Source organism: Equus przewalskii, chromosome 15, assembly GCF_037783145.1.
Source record: "Equus przewalskii isolate Varuska chromosome 15, EquPr2, whole genome shotgun sequence".
Taxonomy (NCBI): domain Eukaryota; kingdom Metazoa; phylum Chordata; class Mammalia; order Perissodactyla; family Equidae; genus Equus; species Equus przewalskii.
In genome coordinates this window covers 43,793,771-43,813,382 of record NC_091845.1, presented here as the reverse complement: position 1 = coordinate 43,813,382, position 19,612 = coordinate 43,793,771, and positions in this window count along the sequence as shown.

Sequence of the window (19,612 nt, the reverse complement as noted above, 5' to 3'; positions counted from 1 at the left end):
CCTTACGAGTTCTAGGACTTGTTTTGTTTTGTTTAGATTCATTGGGATTTTCTCTGTAATCTCATGTTATCTAGAATATAAACAGTTTTATTTCTTCCTTTTTGTTCTTTATGCCTTTTATTTCTTTTTCTTGCCTTATTGCACTGGCTAAAACTTCCAGTACAATGAGGAACAGGAGTGGTGAAAGCAGACATCCTTGCCTTGTCTCATTTTATGGGGAAATTATTCAGTCTTTCACCATGAAGTATAATATTAACTCTACAACAGTTTGTAGATGCTTTTTATCAAGTTCAGGAAGTTTCCCTCTCTTCCTATTTTTCTGAGTGTTTTTATCATGAATAGGTATTGAATTTTGTTGAATGCTTTTTATGCCTTAGTTGACATGATCATGTCATTTTCTTCTTTGGCCTGTTAATATGGTGGGTTACATTGATCGATATTTGATTATTGAACCAGCTTGCGTCCCTAGGATAAAGCCCACTTGGTCATGGTGAATAATTCCTCTTATTATTGCTGAATTCTATTTGCCAATGTTTCGTTAAGGAGTTTTGCATCTATTTTTATGAAAGATACTGATCAAGATATTGATTTCTTTTTTACGCTGTCCCTGTCTGGTTTTGGTATTGGAATAACATTGGCTTCATAAGATGAGAAGAGTTTCCTCCTCTTCTATTTACTGGAAGAGAATGTATACAATTGGTATTAATTCTTCTTTAATAGAATTCTCCCAGGAAACCATGGTAGCCAGGAGATTTCATTTTTGGGAGATTTTAAATTACAAATTCAATTCCCTTAATACTTATAAGGCTATTGAAATTATCTATTTCATATCGGGTAAATTTGTGGTAGTTTGTGTTTTTTGAGGAATTGGTCCATTTCATCTAGATGTTTTCAAATTTATGTGTGTAGAGTTCACGGTAATCTCTTATTATCCTTTTTATGTCTTTAGAGTGTGTAGTGATATCCTCTGTTTTAATTCATGATACTGGAGATTTGTGTATTCTTTATTTTTGCTTTGTCAGTCTTGCTAGAGAATTGTCAATATTCTTGATCTTTTTCAAAGAACCAGACTTTTGTTTCTCATTTTCTTTGTTCTATTTTCAATTTCACTGGTGTATGCTCTTTATTATATCCTTTCTTCTGCTTGCTCTGGGATTATTTTGCTCTTCTTTTTCAAGATTCTTGAGGTAGGAGCTTAGATTATTATTATTTGGGACTTTCCCTCTTTTCTAAAAGAAGCATTTAGTGTGATAAAATTTCTTCTTAACACTGCTTTAACTGTGTCACACAAATTCTGCTATGTTGTATTTTTATTTTAATTCAGTTCTATGTATTTTATGTTATTTCCCTTGAGACTTCCTCTTTCAACCATGGATCACTTAGACATCCTTTTTTAAGTTTCCAAGTGTTTGGAGAATTTTCAGTTATCTTTCTGTTATTTATTTCTAGTTTGATTCCATTGTGGTCAGAGACATACTATGTACGGTTTCAATTTTTTTGAGTTTCTTGAGGTTTGGCTCTAGATGTTTTTTCTTTGTATGTGTTCTGTGGGCATTTGAAAAGAATGTGTATTCTGCTATTGGGTGGAGTGTTCTGTAAATGTTGATTAGATCCTTTTAGTCAGTGATGTTGCTGGGGTCCTCTATATCCTTGCTGATTTTCTGTCTAATTTTTCTATCAACTGTTGAAATAGAGATGTTGAAGGCTCCAACTATAATTGTGGATTTCTCTGTTTCTTCTTTCAGTTCTATCGGGTTTTGGTTCTCGTGTTTGTAGCTCTGTTGTTTGTTGTATACACATTTAGGATTTGCTGTGTTTTCTTGACACATTGACCCTTCTATCATTATGTAATATCTATCTCTGTCTCTGGTGATTTTCTTTGCTATGAAGCCTGCTTTATCTGAGATCAATATAACCGCTCCTGCTGGCTTTTGATTAACAATTGCATGATATGTCTTTTTCTGTCCTTTTACTTTTAATCTATCTTTGTCATCATATTTGAAGCGAGTTTCTTGTAGACAGCAGATAGTTGGGTCATGTTTCTTAATCCATTCAGCCAATCTCTGACTTTTAATTGGTGTATTTAGATCATGTACATTTAATGTAATTAATGATATGTTAGTACGTAACTTGGTAATTTTATTTTTCTTTTCTGTTTGTACTTTCTCTCTTTTTTTTATTTCTCTGTTTCCTTTTTCCTATCTTCCCGTGGATTACCTGAACATTTCTTAGAATTCCATTTTGATTTATCTGTAGTGTTTGGAGTGTGTCTCTTTGTATAGTTTTTTTAGTGCTTTGTCTAGGTATTACATTATAAGTATGTATTATGTATGTATATGTGTGTGCATGTGTACGTGAATATATATATGTGTGTGTGTGTAACTTATCACAGTCTAGTGATATTAACATTTTACCAGTTTGAGTGAAATATAAAAACCTTACTTCCCTTTACATCCTTTTACCCTCCCCTGTTTATAATATGGTTGTCTTAAATATTTCTTCTACCTACATTTAGAACCATATCAGGTAGTTTTATAATTTTGTTTCACACATCAAAATAATGTAGAAAATTCAAGAAGAGAGGATCAATATATTGTATTTACCCATATTCTTACCTTTCAGTTTTTCTTCCTTTTGATGTTTCAAGATTTCTTCTTTTTTCATTTCTTTTGTGTTTAGAGAACTTCTTTTATCCGTTTTTATAGGACTCGTCTTCTGATAACAGATTCGCTTAGTTTTCCTTCATCTGAGAATGTTTTAATTTGCCCTTCATTCCTGAAGAAGATTTTCACTGGGTATAGAAGTTGAGGTTGACAGTTCTTTGAAGAGCATTTGAAAATGTTGTGCCACTTTTTTCTTGGCTTCCGTGGTTTCAGATGACAAATTTGCTGTCCTTCTAATTGTTTTCCCTTATAAGCGAAGTGTCATTTCTATCTTGATTCTTTCAAGATTTATAAATCTAGTTTTCAGAAGTTTGTGCTGTGTCATGGTATGGATTTCTTTCAATGTATCCCGTTTGGAATTCACTATGTCTCTTAAATCTATAAATTTATGTCTTCTGCCAAATTTGAGGAGTTGTCAGCTATTATTTCTTCAAGTACTTTTTCAGCCCTGCCCTCTTTCTCTTTTCCTTCCAGGACTCTGAAGACATGACTGCTAAATCTTTTGCTATAATCGCACAGGTCTCTGTTCATTTTTATTTTTCAGTTTGTTTTCTCTCTGTCATTCAGATTCGATAATTTCTATTGTTCTAGCTTGCGGTACATTCATTCTTTCCTCTATCCCATCCATTCTTGCTGTTGAGCCCATCCACTGAGTTTTCTATTTCAATTATGTATTATGCAATTATAAAATTTCCATTTGGTTTTTCTTTATATCTCTATTTCTTTGCTGAGACTTTGTTTTTTCATTTGTTTCAAGAATGTTCCTAATTGCTCATTGAAGCATTTTTGTAATGGCTGCTTTAAAATCCTTGTCAGATAATTCTAACATCTGTGTCATCTCAGTGTTGGCATCTGTTGGTTTTCTTTCTTTATTCAAGTTGAGATTTTCCTGCTTCTTGGTATGAGTGACTTTAGATTGAAACCTGGACGTTTTGGGCATTATGAGACTGTGAATCTTATTTAAAGTTTTTTCTGTTTTAGGGCCTTCCTCTAACACTGCTCCAGAAGGGGAAAGGGTGGCACTGCCTTGTTACGCCCAGGTGGGTGTAGAAGGCCCAGTCCTCTGTTCAGCCTCTGTTGACACCCAGGGGACAGGGGAGCTCCTCATTGTTGCTGAGCAGGGATGGGAGTTTCAGCCTCCCTGAAGCCTGACATCACCCTGGCTGGGAAGGATATGAGTGCCTTGTGGCTGCTCTCCTTGTGGCCTGCACTGACCCCTCAGTTTAGGGGTGTGGCCTGCCTTATCACTGCTATTGAAAGTCCTGACTCTCCACTAGGCCTCCCCTGATACCACACCAGCGTGGAAGGAGAGGGGTACTTCATTATTGCTGGGTGGTGATGGAAGTTCAGGCTCCCCACTGAGCCTCCTCCGACACCATTCTGTCCGGGGTGAGGGTGGAGGTTTGGGGCCACCTGCTACAGCCTGGCAAGGGTGAGAATCTAGGTTTCCCACTTGGTCTTTGCTGGTGGGGGTGGAGGTAGGGTACAATTTCTTCTGTGGTGTTTGACTGGAGTAGACTGTTGTCTAAAAGTTTTCTGTCTTGCTGTGATGCCCCTTTTCTGGTCCTTTGGCTATAAAGAGCAGCCTTTTGTCGGGTCTTTTTATCTGTGCCTGTTGGCATTTTCAGGTTGTTGGCTTCTTCGCCTCCAAGTCTGGGATATATGAGGCAAAAAGAAAACCCAGGAAATTCACCCCCATGTCATTCTTTGGGCACCAAGTTCCCTAGCCACTCTTCTTTCTTCTCTCTGTATTACTGAACAGTTTTAGTAGTTCCAACCATTTTCAAGATGATGATCTTGGATTTTGGAGGATGACAATCACGTACTTTGAAAGAATTATGTTTTCTCTTCCTTTCCAATATTTATACCTCACTTTCTTTTCTGGTCCCTGCCTTGCCCAAGACTACTGGTGTAATGTGGAATAGCGGTGATGGTGACGGGCATCTGCTCCTCTCCTGCTCTAATCTTTCAACATTAAGTAAACTGTTTTGTAGGTTTCTGTTTATGTCCTTTGTCAATGTTTTCTCTGAACTTAGCTTATTAAGAATTTTTATTAGGAATGACTGTGCAGTTTTAGTAAATGGCTTTCCTGAACTTATCAAGATGATCATGTGGTTTTTCTCCTCTGATATATTAATAAGTTGCATTATAGTGATTTTTCTAATGTTGAGTCTGCCTTGCATTCATGGGACAAGCCCTCCTAGGTCGTGATGTGTTACTCTTTTAAGACACTACTGATTTTGCTTTGTTATTGTATTTAGGATTTTTGCTTATGTATGCATCAATAAGATTGTGCTTCTAACCCCTGCTGTACCCCAAACTGAAGACCTTTTTCAAATGGGGCATGTGTTCTCTATGCTGCCTTGGATCACTGCCTATGATCACTCTATTAAATTAATACTAAATTTCTTATTAAATATCTTTCTATTAAATGTCTTGCCTGGCTTTTGTGGGCATTTTGAGTTTTGGTCTGTACTTTGCTATTTTAGTGCCATCCTATCCATTTTTGGTATCTAGGTTATACTAGCTTTGTAGAATAAATTGAGAATCTTTGCATATTTTCTATGTCCTATAGCAGTCTAGCACAGGAGTTAATATGTACTTTAAAGGTTGTTAAAAGTGAAAAAAAAATAAAAGTAGTGAATAGTAAAACCATCTGGGCCTGGGACCTGGCTAGTTGGGGTTGGAGGTAGAGGAGGGGGGAATCTTTGACTACTTTTTCAATTTTTTTATAGTTACTGGTCTTTTCAGGTTTTCTGCCTTTTAGTGAGTCATTTTAGTAATTTGTATATTCCTGGGAAATTATTTCTATTTTCAAATTTATTTTTTAAAATCTATTAGAATTCGCATGTATCTTCCCTAATAATTTTTAAATCAAATCCGTGTCTTTAGTTATATCATCTTTATTATTTCTAATTTTGTTTTGCTTACCTTTTTTAATCAGACTGGTCTTTTTTATTGGTCTTTAAACATCTTTTGGTTTTAATGATGAAACTGATTTGTGTGTTTTCTATTTCATCAGTTTCTGTTTTTATCTTTATTGATTCCCTTTATTCTACTTTGTTTAGCTCCTTTTAAAGAAATTTCTGAAGATGATTGTTTAGTGCATTTTCAATCTTTCTTGTTTTCCGAATGCATTTTAAACCTGGAGGCCCTCTTTGATGCATCCTGTAGATTTTGAGTTGAGTGCTCTCATTGCCATTCATTGCTATCCTGTCTCCAATTTCAGCTTTGATTTTCTTTTATAAAATACTCTTGTTTTAGAATTCCCAGAGGCCTGTTGTATTTATCTTTTGAGAGTTTTATTGAGATTTTATTTGTGGCCAAATACTTGGTCAGATTTTTGAAGTGTTCCATGAAAATTTAAACATATGTTTTCTGTTAGTTCAAACTGACTTTAAATATGAAGTTCATCTGAGTTTAAATATGGAATTCATCTAGCTTGGTGATCGTGTATGCAATCATCTATATTCTTACCTTTTTTGTTTTTTGTCTACTCGATCTGTCAATTTCTGAGAAAGGTGTGCTAACATTTCCCACTATGATCATGGATTTAATAGTTTCTGCTTGTATTTCTAACACTTGTTACATAGTTCCACGTTGTGTTGTTCAGTTAAAAAGATTTGTGACTATTATTATCTTCTGGATTGTAAATTTAATCCATATAAAATATTCCCTTGCTTTTGGCTTTGACTTTTATTTTTGTCTAATGTTAATACTGCATTTTTTGCTTTCTTTTTGATAAACCTTACTAAATTTATCTCCAAACATTCTATTTTATGCCATTTAAGTCTTTTGTAAATAACATGCAGTTCAGTCTTACATATGTCCCATCTGAAAGTCTGTCTTTTAATAGGAAAATTAAACTATTTGTATTTATTATAAATATTGATACGTTTGGACTTATCCTTGTCATTTATTTTCATTTTCTTACATATGTCCCATCTGAAAGTCTGTCTTTTAATAGGAAAATTAAACTATTTGTATTTATTATAAATATTGATACGTTTGGACTTATCCTTGTCATTTATTTTCATTTTCTACTTAACGTGCTTCTCCTTGTTTCTCTCCCTGCCTCCCTGTTCTTTATTGCTATTCTCATAGTATTTTCTTTTTCTTTTGTTTCTTTGGTGCTTTGAAAGTTCTACATCCTATTCTTCTTTAGTTGTTTAAGGCAGAGCATTTAATTCTCATCATTAATGGGAAAATATAATTTTAATCATAATTTGTAACCTACCCTCCCCACAAGACAAAATCTTGAGCACATTTTTACATGTTTTTAACTTCCAAGGACTCTTTCTTGCTGATTGCTCCATTTTCACAATAGCCTATTGTTGTTTGATCAATCCACTATCTCTCTGATAACAGCAATAGTGTGTGTGCGTTTTTGTCTGTCTGTGTGTAAGTTCTATTCTCTGCTTTGGAGTCCAGTTCAGGTTTTTTTTTTTTTCCTCTTGAGGAAGATCGACCCTGAGCCAACATCTGCCACCAATCCTCCTCTTTTTGCTGAGGAAGACTGGCCCTGAGCTAACATCTGTGCCCATCTTCCTCTATTTTATATGTGGGATGCCTGCCACAGCATGGCTCACCACGTGGTGCTAGGTCTGCACCTGGGATCCAAACCAGCGAACCCCAGGCCACTGAAGCAGAACTTGTGAATTTAACCGCTGTGCCACCGGGCCAGCCCCCCAGTTCAGGTTATTTTTATCTTTCTCTATTGTGCAAATGATTTCCTCAAATGTCTCATAGTTCTTGCTCGTCCATTTGTGTATTAAAATGCAGAAATGTGTGGATTGGTATTAATAACTCATGTGTTTCCTCAGCAGCCATATGCCTCAGTCTCCAGGCAGACCTCTCTTCTGAGTGGGAGAGATGGCTCAGAACCACAAATCAGTTAACGGGTGGCGTGACAGCAGATTTCCCTTCAGAGTCCCTGGAAGAGAGCAGCCAGTCCAGCGGGGGACCCTCATGGGCCCCATAGGGAAGCTTTGCCCTGAGGTGAGGCAGTTTCCCACAGCTCACTTCTGGGAAGAGTTGTGTTTCTCTTTTCCTCTCCTTACCCTCCACGCTGTCTGCTGAGTTACCTTGTATTGTCTGAATAACGTTCTAGACTCAGCATCCAGGAGGACAGCCGCTTCCCCATCCTCGACCAATTCCCCGCCTTCTCCAAGAGCTCCTTCCATAACACACCGCATCCAGCCTTCTACATAATGGGGGAAAGGGCGAGAGAGGTTGGCCCAGGTGTGTGGCGAGCACCTTGTAACTATTTCCCTCGTCAGTGCCCCGAGGGTCCGCGCTCTCTCTCACATTTGGCGTTTCCCCGCACACCATTGGGAAGACTCTGCCGAGCCTACTGCTGGGGCTTGTTTGGGGTAGCAATTTCCACTGTTCTAGTTTTTCTATCAACCTACCCCACCTATCAATATATCTGGAGCACCGATGGCACCTTTTCAATGCTATTAAGGATTTATTTTCCTTCTTAGCAGGGGAGGCAAACAGATGTGCTTCATCTGTCATCTTGAACCGGAAGTCTAAAAGAAGGTTTAGGATGCCACAAACAGGTAGTTTTTGAGTGAGGAAAACAAATCACTAAAATATTTTTTCTATAAATAATTTGAAAAGAGACATCTCTTTTCCTGTACGTGAAAATCAAATAAATAAAATGTAAGAGTGTGAGTGGTGTTCATCTGGAACTAGGATGAAGTAGCCTGCACTACTGCCCAACAGAGGCTGCGTGTCGGGGCTGCGTTTGCGTTGGCAGCATTGGTCATGTGCACTAGCTGCCTTTATTAAAATGTAACTATTAGCAAATGAAATTAAATACTTCAGTTGCCTAGTAACTAATCCAATCTGAGAAAGAAGCAAAAATAGAATACATAAATTTAGAACTTTTAGGCCACGTGCCAAGCAAAATATTCTTGCTTGTATCCTTTTGATCATCTGCCATTTGAATGGAAGAAAGAATATTTGTGTCAAGTAGGCAACATTGGTGTTGACCTTGCTTGCTAAAAGTGAATACCCCTTGATGAGTAAACATACATGAGAGCTAGACAGGCTTCCCAAGGACCTCTAGCCACACCTGCCCCCCAAATTGCCAGGTAGGGGCAGGAACAGGAAGAAGCTCCAATGAACTATTAGGAATTTATTTTTCTGACTTAATTAAAAAGCCAAAGGGCATTATGTGATTTAAACCACATTATACTATTGGAAGAAAAGTAGAAGCCATCTGTTTCATCCATTTCCACATAAAATAAAAATATCATTTTTCTTCCCAAAGCCACTTTTCAACAAGACACAGAAAATTAAGAAACAGTTTAAGATTATGTAGTACTTGAAGTAATTACTGGGATCATGTAATATTGGAGTTTAAAGAAATACCAGGATAACTAAATTGACATTAAATGTGATGTCAGTTACTTCAAATATTACTTTTTTCTGCTTCCTTAAAAAAATGAGAAAGAAAACCACACAGTTGCTTGTATTACAGATGACATTTCAAAATCAAAAGTAAAAAAGCGAATGAAAAATTATTTCCTCCAAAATAAAATAATTTAAAACTTCAGAGTGGTAAGAATAGTATAAGGAATTCCACATACTCTGGATCCCGATTAATTTCTTTATCACTTCTCTCCGTCTCTCTCATAGCACATACCTACATATATGTATATGCACACATACATAGATGCATGTATACATATACACACACTTTTTCCTAAACCATTTGAGAGTTAGTTTATCTTTAAATATTTCAGCTTGTATTTCCTGAAGACATAGCCAAATGCAATTATGCAATTCAGGAGATTTAACATTGATATAATATTACTGTATTGATATAATTATGTTAGTATTGTGTTGATACAAGATCACAATCTGTATTCAGATTTTGCCATTTGTCTCAATAATATCCTTTAAAGTAATTTCTTTTTCCCTTGATCCAGAATGCAATCCAGTAGTGCTCTTTGCATTTGGTTCTTGTGTCTCTGATCTTCTGTAATCTGAAACAGTTCCTCAGTCTTTCTTGTCTTTCATGACATTGACATTTTTTAAGAGAACAGAGAATGTCCCTCATTTTGGGCTTTTCTGCTGTTTCCTCTTGATTAGCACAAGACACATTTTTCTATCATTAATTTCAATATTCTTCTGAATAATCTCAGTATTTAAGAGGATCACCAGTGGAAGATGGCTAGCAGACCTCAGAGCCCTGTCACTCCAAAGCGTGGCTGGGTCAGGCATGGCTCTAGGTTGGGAGTGGCTGGCAGTGCTGCCAGCCCAGGTACCATGTGCCAAGGGCTCTGGCCTCAGCTCTCTGGTGTGTCACCACTCAGCACACAGTGGGCATTTTCTAACAAAGTATCCAAGGACTCGTTCCAAAATAGGAAAGCAACCATTTCAGTCTGAAATCTATTTTTTCCCCTCCACTTTATAAGAGATGCTTGAGAGATGTAAAAGCTCATGAAAAAAAAGACCACATACATTAGCAAAAATATTTAGGCTGTCTAAATGTTCTTCTATTACTAATCGGTAGCAGATTAAGTTTTTAAGCTGATACCAACTTTAGCTGCTTAACTAAAGAAGGTTGGCTGATAAATTGAAGTGCTGAGAATTATGAGTAAACATCATTAGCAATTCAAAGAAATTAGTAAACAAGCCTTAAAAGGGAAGTTCCCATTCAGGCTGGTGAATTAAATGTATCGCCTACCCATCTTCAAGTCGAGTCTTAGCCCTCACCCAGGTTTTCAGTGATGGGTTAGGTGAAGAAAAGTTTTTGTGAGAAATGTGTGCATGTGTGTGTCAGAGTTTATGTTTACACATGGTTGGATCTGGAAGAAGAAATATTCAAAGAACTGTTTCTTGCCCTTGGAACTGAAGAGGTTCCCATCTAAGTCTTCCAGGCCTCAGGTTTTCCACTGGAATGGGGTGCTTTCACCCACACCCACAGACCATATGCACATTGTAAATTCGGAACATCACACACAGTTCTTCTCTGTTTCGTTATGTGCGCTCCTTGCTTAGTGCCCAACTTCATTCTACAACTCTTTCCTTCTCCTGCTCCCCTTCCTGTTTTTCTGCTGTTATTTCCAGTATTAAGAATGCAGACGGGAAACGTCAAAGCAATTGTCTCTGGGTGTGATGCCGGGGTCTTGGGGCTTTTAACCCCATCTTTAGTGCCTCCTCCTAATTTATAGCTCTTCTCTTAGCCGTAATTCTGAGCTTAGGTTCTCCCCTCCTCTCCTTTGGCTTCCATGAGAGTCTGCTAAACTGCTCCCTCACTCCTGCTCTGTGCAAAGCCAGGGGCATTGCAAAGATCAGGGAGAGAGTGGGCAGCTCTGTGGAACAAAGATGTTGTTTCTCGTTCATTCACTCATTCAACAACCATGTCTTGAGTATCTACTATATGCAAGCACTGTTCTTGAAGCTAGAGATACAGAGGTGAACAGGTCAGACCAGATTCCCACCCGCACAAAGCTTATGCTCCAACAGAGAACCATGTGATACACTAGTAAAGAAAGCCAGTAAGAACCTAGTTCCTGATGGCGATAAGCACTATGAAGAGAATCAAACAGGCTAATGTGAAAGACATCAGGAAATGGTTGGGCACTCCCCCTGGCCCACCCAGTCTGTCCTCTCAGCTGGTTGGCCTCTCTGAATGTGCGTTTTGCCCTGGTGCTTCTCTTCCCAGACTGCCTGCCTGTTCCATCTCTTCCATTGGGCTGGATCCAGGATGACTATGTGGGGAGATGCTAGCAGGACCCCACGAGCTCCTTATTGATGATGTATAGGAGACACTGGGTCACTTGGGATTTCTTGTAGACAAAACAGGGTTAAATACATCATACAGGCAGAACCTGCAGTCAAGGGGCTGAAAAAGAGTTCATTTGATAATCTGAGAAATTACTTCCTGAAGACTTAATTTTATTCAAGGGGAAGCTAATAGGGCATTATTTTTTGTTTAACCTAATTTTATATGAAAAAGAATCACAAGTATGTAAAACAAATTTAGGATAGATCTTATCTTGCTCATGCTTTCTAGACGTGATAGGACTATTTTTGTTGCTAGTGCTGTTGAGTCGATTCTGACTTCTAGTGACCCTTTTCAGAAGTGGGTGACCAGGTCCTTCTTCCTAGCCTGTCTTAGTCTGGAAGCTCCACTGAAACCTGTCCACCGTGGGTGACCCTGCTGGTGTTTGAAAAACTGATGGCATAACTTTCAGCATCACAGCAACACGCAGCCGCCACAGTATGACAACCGACAGATGGGTGGTGGGGTTCCCTGGTCGGAAAATGAACCCAGGCTGCAGGGAGAGTGCTGAATCTTAACCACTACACCAGCAGATGTGACTATACTGTGTAGTTAATTCAAACGATTTTCTGCAACTCTTGGCAAGTAATTACCATCCCATTCACATCTGCCCCTAAAATTGGGCCATATGCAAGTCTCTCCTATAGTATTTATCTTTCTAATCAAAAGGTAACAGACTGAAATTATGACTTGAAACAGGGTAGCTGTTATTTTTTTCACATCTCCTCAAAAAGTCATGTCTTGGGGCTACTAAAGTGTGAATTTTTAGAGCGTATCAAGGTGGCCTGATGGGCGTGAGAGGAAGAAAGAACTGTATCTGTTCAGAGTTCGATTGGTAACAAACCTCCGAGCCCTTATAATGGACTCTTCTCCTCTGGTGTCAGCCTGAGATAGCTGCATTATGAATTTAGATGTGAGTAGGGTTATATCATGTATTACAGAAAAGCAAATACACCCCCTCTGAAATGTATGCTTTCACCAAAACTTGACCTAAGGCACTCACTGGTGGTGAGAAAGCTAGGTGGGTCTGATGCATGTGGTGGGACAGACCACTGCCTCCGGTCAGGCCACCAGCCCACGGGCTCTCCCTGAGGTGGAAGTCTTCTCCATCACTCTGAAATGGGTTCCCCTATTCCCTCCCCACAGTGAACTTCCAGATTCCTGTGGCCTTGACCCAGTCAGGAGATCTGTGGGCTGGGTGGGCAGCCCTGGGCAGAACCCCTCAGGGCCCACAGTTTGAAGGGATGGGACAGACCCCTCCAGGGAAGCGCTGGCCAGAGGACTTTGATGCCTGTACCTTACCTAGGAGAAGACACAAAGCACCTCTCTTCTTTCCTTTCCTCTGCTCTGATCCCAATTCCAAAAATCCTGGAAATGGCACAGGCCCAAAGGAAGGGCTTAAATAAACACCTCTGTTGTATTTCCAGCCAAGGTGGGGGACAACAGAGGCCTCCTTTGAGAGACTGTGGCCTATATAACCCTCACCAAGGTCAACAAAGCAAGGCCAGAGGCCAAACTTCCTGCCTTCAGGGGCTTGTGGTGCTTCAAAGTTGGAAATAGAAAATTCATCAAGAAGCAGAACTCTTGAATGGCTCAGCGTACAGATTTTATCACGGTGAAACACAGTGTAAGACATGATGGGATTTCTCTCCCCTGTCCACACTCAGACAACACAACTTTGTAACATCAGAAGGTTCCTAAGCAGAGAAATCATAAAACTGGCAAAGCCTGAGTGTCCCTGTAGTCCCCTGCTGACCTGTCATAGCTCCTCCCTCACCCTCCGCCCCCAGCCCATAGGTCCACCACCATTTCTCCTTCTCCTGGATCCCTGTTCCCAAACTTGGCTAGCTACAGCATAGAAAGTGTGGGCCACTCACGTTGTGCCTTACCCCCAGAGCAGCCTCCTAATCCAGAGAGAGACAGACTGAAAAAAGGAGGAAAAATCATCTTCCATCTGTGAGAGCCTTTAATTACTTTTAATTTTTGATACATGTGAAAGTATCCTGAAAGATAAAAGTGTAAACTTGAGGATCCAAAGAAAATGAACTGTAGTGGCAAGCACTGTGCGTACACTCTTGCACTCAGCGACTGTCAAAATTCAGCAGGGAGAATCATTGTCCCTTGGTAATTATGCGCATCCATTAGCATGGCATCCATTCTTTGTCAGAAGCATTTGGTGACAGTCTCTCTCCAGAGAAGCACACAGCTCATGTGGCCTGCAGTTAGATGGCCACGAGGTACCTCCCCAAGGGAGATGCCGCTGATAACACCATATTAAAGGCAGAGCTTGTTGGGTTTTTGTTGTTGTTGTCTTTTAAAATCTCAGATGCTGGTGCAGAGGCATAGAATGTTGTTATAATTTTATGGACACTGCTGACAAAAGCTTCACTCACGAAGGAAAATTAAATATTAAGGTTTCATGGATGATTATGGGGGGTGGTGGGGGCTGGGAAGCTGCAGAAGGTTGGGAAGGATAGAGGAAGTGTCATTTCCTTTCCTTTAGGAAAGAAAAATATGGGGCAAGCCATAAACATAGCTTCATTCCCAAGCCGGCAATTCTTACACTTAATATGTTTTGTCAGGCAAGTCTTCAATACAGATTAAAATGAAATGCCAAGTAATTTCCACCTCTTGGCCGCTCACGTCTGCGAACAATGGAGAGTGTTTTGATGAATGTCAGTTAATGGCACTTGCACGCCTGTAGATTTAGTCCTAGCAGCAAAGACTAAGGAATAGGGGGAAAGCGCGGGGGGCTATCTGAGTGTGGAGAGGAGGGACGGGGAAGATTGTTCCATAAGCCCTTACTGACTGATTCAGTTCATGATAATCCAAATTGAAAGTGAACCAAAAACAAAATCAGGATGCCAAGATAAGATGACCCTTTGTTGTTAATTAGGCTCAAAGCATAAAGCATGATTTCCAAGAGCTGAGTCCACTTGGAGGAGGATTTCTTTGCATTTAGGATGCTTTGTCAGACAGATTCTATTTCCGTGGAAGGAAAGAGGGCAGCTGCATTGCTGGGGTCTCAGCCTCGGGTTCAGCTGGGATGTTTGCAGCAAGACTCTCAACAGTTGCAGAGCCTATTCCCTTCCCACTGGCTTCCATCCTGACAGAGACCAGACAGGGCAAAACCCACAGCCTGGGCCACATTATCTCATTTCCCCGCACATCACTGCCTTTGCAATTTTGCATTCTAAACTCCCAGTGAGGGGTAATTTTGAAGAGGAGGATAAAAACTGAAGCGCCAGCAGAAATCTGTCACCCAAGGATTTAAATCCTCACCTTCTCATGACTGGCATGTGCGATGTACTTATTTCTCTCATCCTATTCTTAAGCTTGATTGGGGGGATTCAGAGTTCACTTATTCTCTTATTGTTTGGAATAGGAGCTTTACCTGGAAGTTGTTGGCTAATTTTACGGTTGTGTAGGTACCAATTAACACTCTGTCCAGCAATCATCGTGAAGGAAGTCTCCGTGTTCAAAGTCTAGTAGGTTGAATTGGTCTTCCCTTCAAGGCACCAAGGAACAGCCTGTTAACTCGACTTTGGTGCTTACATGTTTTTTGTTTTTTGAATCACTGGTGACCAAATTTTGTAGTATCCCACTCAACTTTCTTAGACGTTGAATCAGAAAGAAGCTCTTGCAGGAATACTTGGGATGTGCGGGAAAATTCTCTTCCTGTGACCAGAACGAGAGTTCCAAGGGCAAAGAGAATGAAACCTGAGGTGTTTCAGGCTCGACTGTTCTCACTGTTGGTTAATAGCGTTTGTATCCTGTGCTCGTCTGGTTTGATCCCACAACAACCCTCCAAGGGGGGTACCGTCCCCATTTTACCGCGAGGAGACTGAGCTCACATGGCTTTCTCAAGACCCCACACAGTGAGGAATCAAGCTTCTAGGTCTGTTTGACCTGAAGTCCCAGCTTTCTCACCAAAGCCTTATCTTTTAGAAAACTTCCAACTGTAACTCAGAATTGAGCTTACTTGCTAAAAAATGGTTGGGAAAAGGAATAGTTCTCCTTATACTCGTATAGTGGTGTTGAATTGTTTTAAAATTTTTAACTTTTCTCACTTTGGGTCAATAATTAGTCTCAAAGCATCCAATATGATTTCTGAGAGTTGGGTCTCTATGATAGAGTCTGTTAGACTATTTGAGTCTAATCCTCAGAGCAAAGAGGATTGCTTTGCATGTAGGAATCATTCACATCCTCGTGTACGTTTCAGAAGCAGCATAAGTTTTTAAATTCTTAGATAATCTGAAAGGTCTATGTTGCTGCCAATTCCAGGCTTTTTGAAACTAAAGTTTAAGGAGGTGCTTCTGAAGCAGGAATAAAATGACATGGCTTGAGTTGGTCTCCCTTCTGCATACAGGGACTATGGAAAAGCAATAGAGGGTAGGCAGCCTGCCAGCACCCCGTGAGACAAGGGAGGGTGATGCTTCCTGACGACGCCTGGGGCCAGAGGACTGTGGCCAGAGTCCAGGTTATCCCCTGTCACTGACCCAGAAGCCCTCTCTCCCTCCTCACCTCACTTCCCTCTACCATCCAGAGGCATGCTTTGTTTTCTCATCATCTGGGGAATGCAAAACAAACCTCCCTATCGCTGGGAGCTCGTATGGATGTGGGGGAAGCACCCCTGGGCCCAGTGTCCATTTCCTCACCCCTAAAGTGGGGGCAATGACTCCTCCCACCCTGGGTCACTGCAAGGCTTAGAGAGAAGGCATGTGGGGACCTGGACCACCTGCAGAGTCAGGCCTCGTGAAAGGTGTTTACTGCCACAGGGGCATTCCAGAAGCTGCCAGCTTCTCCAGACATCTCTCTCCCTCCTCAGCGGACCTGAAATCACAGTCTGTCTTTGATAACAATTCAAGATCTTCTGGCATTTGGAGGGAGTATAAAGGTGGGAATTTACTATGCTGGGGAGCTCAGTATTGAGCCCTAACCTACAAAGACAGTTTGAGGGACAATTCCAAAAAGCAGCACTGTCAGGTCAGAGAACTCCTGGGCATCCCCTCAGGCTCATTCCTCTGGGACCCTTTCATGATGAGAAGGATGCCTCAATTTCAAAATCAAAGTAAAATCTCTGGCAAAACACCAAAATAGAACTGAGCATCTCTGTCAGCAAATTTTGCTTCCCAGAGAACTGTCTCCACAAGCGGAAACACTAGTGGTAGCTAGAGGAGAAGAAAGACTTGGGGGCCAGGAGCCCTGTCTCAGCCTAGACCCCTCCCCCATGGTGCAGACAGGGTGGCATCTGGTCCCCAGGGCACAGGAGTGGAGAGAAGCCAGGAGGGGCATTCCTCCAAAAGGATCGTAAGGTTCTGCTGAATTATATTGATGAAAACCTGAGGCATGTGTGCAGGAATGGATTCTCGGGCTATTAGACTAAGGAGGAATTCTGAATTTAATATGTTAGCTCAAGCAGCTGCAAGTGGCTCTAAGAGATTGCTTTGTTGACTGAAAGGTGGATTCAGTGGCTCTGCATTCAGGGAGGTCCTGAAACCTTTCTGGTATAAAGTAGAAGGAAGGACTCGAAGGCTTAGGAATGCTGGGGTGTTGGAATAAATTTATCATGTGCGCCCTGCACACCTGCTTCCTCACCCTGTCCCCAGAGGAGCCTCATAGGACACTCTCTGCTAAGGCCCTGAGGAATATGTTAGTGAGGCGGCCTCAGCTGCCTTGAAGAGCTCTGACGTGGCTGAACTCCGTAGGCTGGGCGTGCTGGTGGGCGTGCTGCCACTGAGGTGGGCTCTCCGATTCCAGTGGGAATGATGGAGTCACTGTGTGGCCCAGGCCAGGGACAGCACTTAGCCTCTAGGGACAAGGTGGGCACAGTTACCTAGTGGGCATCAAAATGTTTTCTCAGTATTGCTATGCAGCTGTCCTAGCAACATTAATTGTGTAATGTTTCCTTTCTCCCGTTATTTTTGTTTGCTTTTACTATAAACACCTAAACACTGTGTGGCGCATCTTGGCCATGAATCAACTGGATGCTTCTACTTTGATCGTCTTTTATTTTTCTTCCTAATCTTTAATATTGGAGAAAATCACTTCCAAGAACATAATGGGTCCTACCAACATGTCATCCTTGAGTGGAATGAAGTTGGAGCCCAGAGGCATTATTAGGAGGAATGTTCCAAGTGAAGCCCTCCTCCAGGGCTCCCCAAGACAGAGCTAGCCATAGGAACGCCCCACTGCAGTATTTGGGCTTATTTCTGTGGTGTTAGGACACCGACTGGTGAGCCACCAACAACAGCAATGACGATGACAATGATCATGGCTGTGAATATTTCATTGAGCCCCAGGATTATCTCTTTGATTCCCTCTAAGGGCCAAGGGGGAGAAGTGTTGTTACTGTCTCTATTTTACAGATGAGGAAACTGTCAGCCAATCATCGGCAGGCTGTCTCTCTGACCTTTACCCTTCCACCCAGGTACCCAGGGTAGGTAGTCCCCTCAGACCTCTAGCCGTACTACCCTCTACTTGAGGAGTATTAGGTGGTCAGACACGCAGAACTAGCCACAAAAGGCAGGCAGTGTTGTATAGTTAAAGGTACTTGGCCAGGGGTGGGGGAAGCATTTTGCAAATGGCAAAGCCTCCCGTGGACATACTGTCTTGTTCAATTACAATAACCCAGCACCCTGTTCTACGGGACGCTGCAGACACTTGGGGTAGAGGAGTGAGTGGCCCAGGGTCATACGGGGGTAAGTGATAGTAATCTCAACTTCTGACTCCAGGGCTCCCCCTGAAAAAGCAAGGTCATAATCTCGTATACTTCCATAAACTGCCCATGGTCCTATTCACAGGTAATTCAAACTGAAAAAGGCAATAGAAGCGGTGTTTGGAAATGTCTGTTGGCGCCCTGGGTATGACTGGGGTGAACCTTCCCTCTAGGTCCTTCTGGAGTGCAACCTTCTCACCCGAACTTCCCACCGATTCCGGTAAAGACATTTGCAGTATGATTGGCCCCTACCAACCTGTGATTTTCATAAAGGGTAATAGGCTACCCCAGAAAAATGTGCTTTAAGCCCCACGGCCTCAGTTTTCCCCATCTGCAAAATGGGGACAGAACCGTGGCCCATTCCCCACTTCCTCTTGTCCCATTTTAGTGCCTCTAGAGGACGAGGGGAATGGAGGTCAGGTGTATCTTCAGCCGAGAAGACAACTTTTGCAGAGTTCTCATTTCACCCCTTTGTTTTTTCAGATTCCCTTGAAAGTCCCCCCTTCTCCTGAGCCCCCAGGCCTGCAGCTGTTCCTTCTGGGAGTGAGGGGACAAAGGAATAACATCAGCTAGGATGTGGGCTGGGCACTTTATCTAAAGAAGATTGCATCATCGTCCTGCCAGGATTTTTTATTTTTCTTTCTAAGGATGTGGAATGGGGGTGAGGTGGGGAGGGGAGGACAAGAGCACTCCAGCCCTAAAATGCTTCGTCCTCTCACCACCTATGCTTAAAAGACCTATAAAAGCTTGTTGCTACAAGCTTTGCGTCCGAGAAGAACTAAGAGGTACTTAAGGGTGCTGTGATAATGTTAGTGTGCCCCGTCACTTTGTCTTAAAAAATACACAAGTGCAGGAGAGGATCCAGCACTGAGTGCCCAGGCTGGCAGAATTCCCTGCTCAGCATGCCCACCCACCCCACCCATAGACTTTCAGAGTTAAGACAGCAAGTCAGTGATAAGGTAGAGCTTCTTTGGGCCAGAATGGCTCCCCTGAAATTCAGCTGAGTCCCAACGTTGCCAGAATGACTATTATGGTGACCGTTTTCTGGAAATTTCTTGCAGAATGAAGAAGGAGGCAGGACATCTCTTTTTGTCTCCAGAACAAAGATGCAGAGTCTCAGCAGTACCAACAGGTCAGTGGGTTTTGATCTGTGCCTTATGACGGGGCTCTGAGTTGGCTGTAGCTATGGCTGTGTGTAAGGTACAAAATGTCTGATTTTGAGGCTCAAAATTTTACTATTCAAAATTTGTTATTCCCATTTTAGCAATAAGGAAACTGAGGCACAGGGTGAGCGGGAGCATGTAGACAGCGTTACAAGGCTGTAGAATGCAGCAAGGTCAGATGGGGCGACAGCTCTGGGGGTGGGGCTGCGTCTTTACGTCCTTGCTGATCCCCTCTCACAGCATCCACGTCCACATGGGGAAGGGGTCC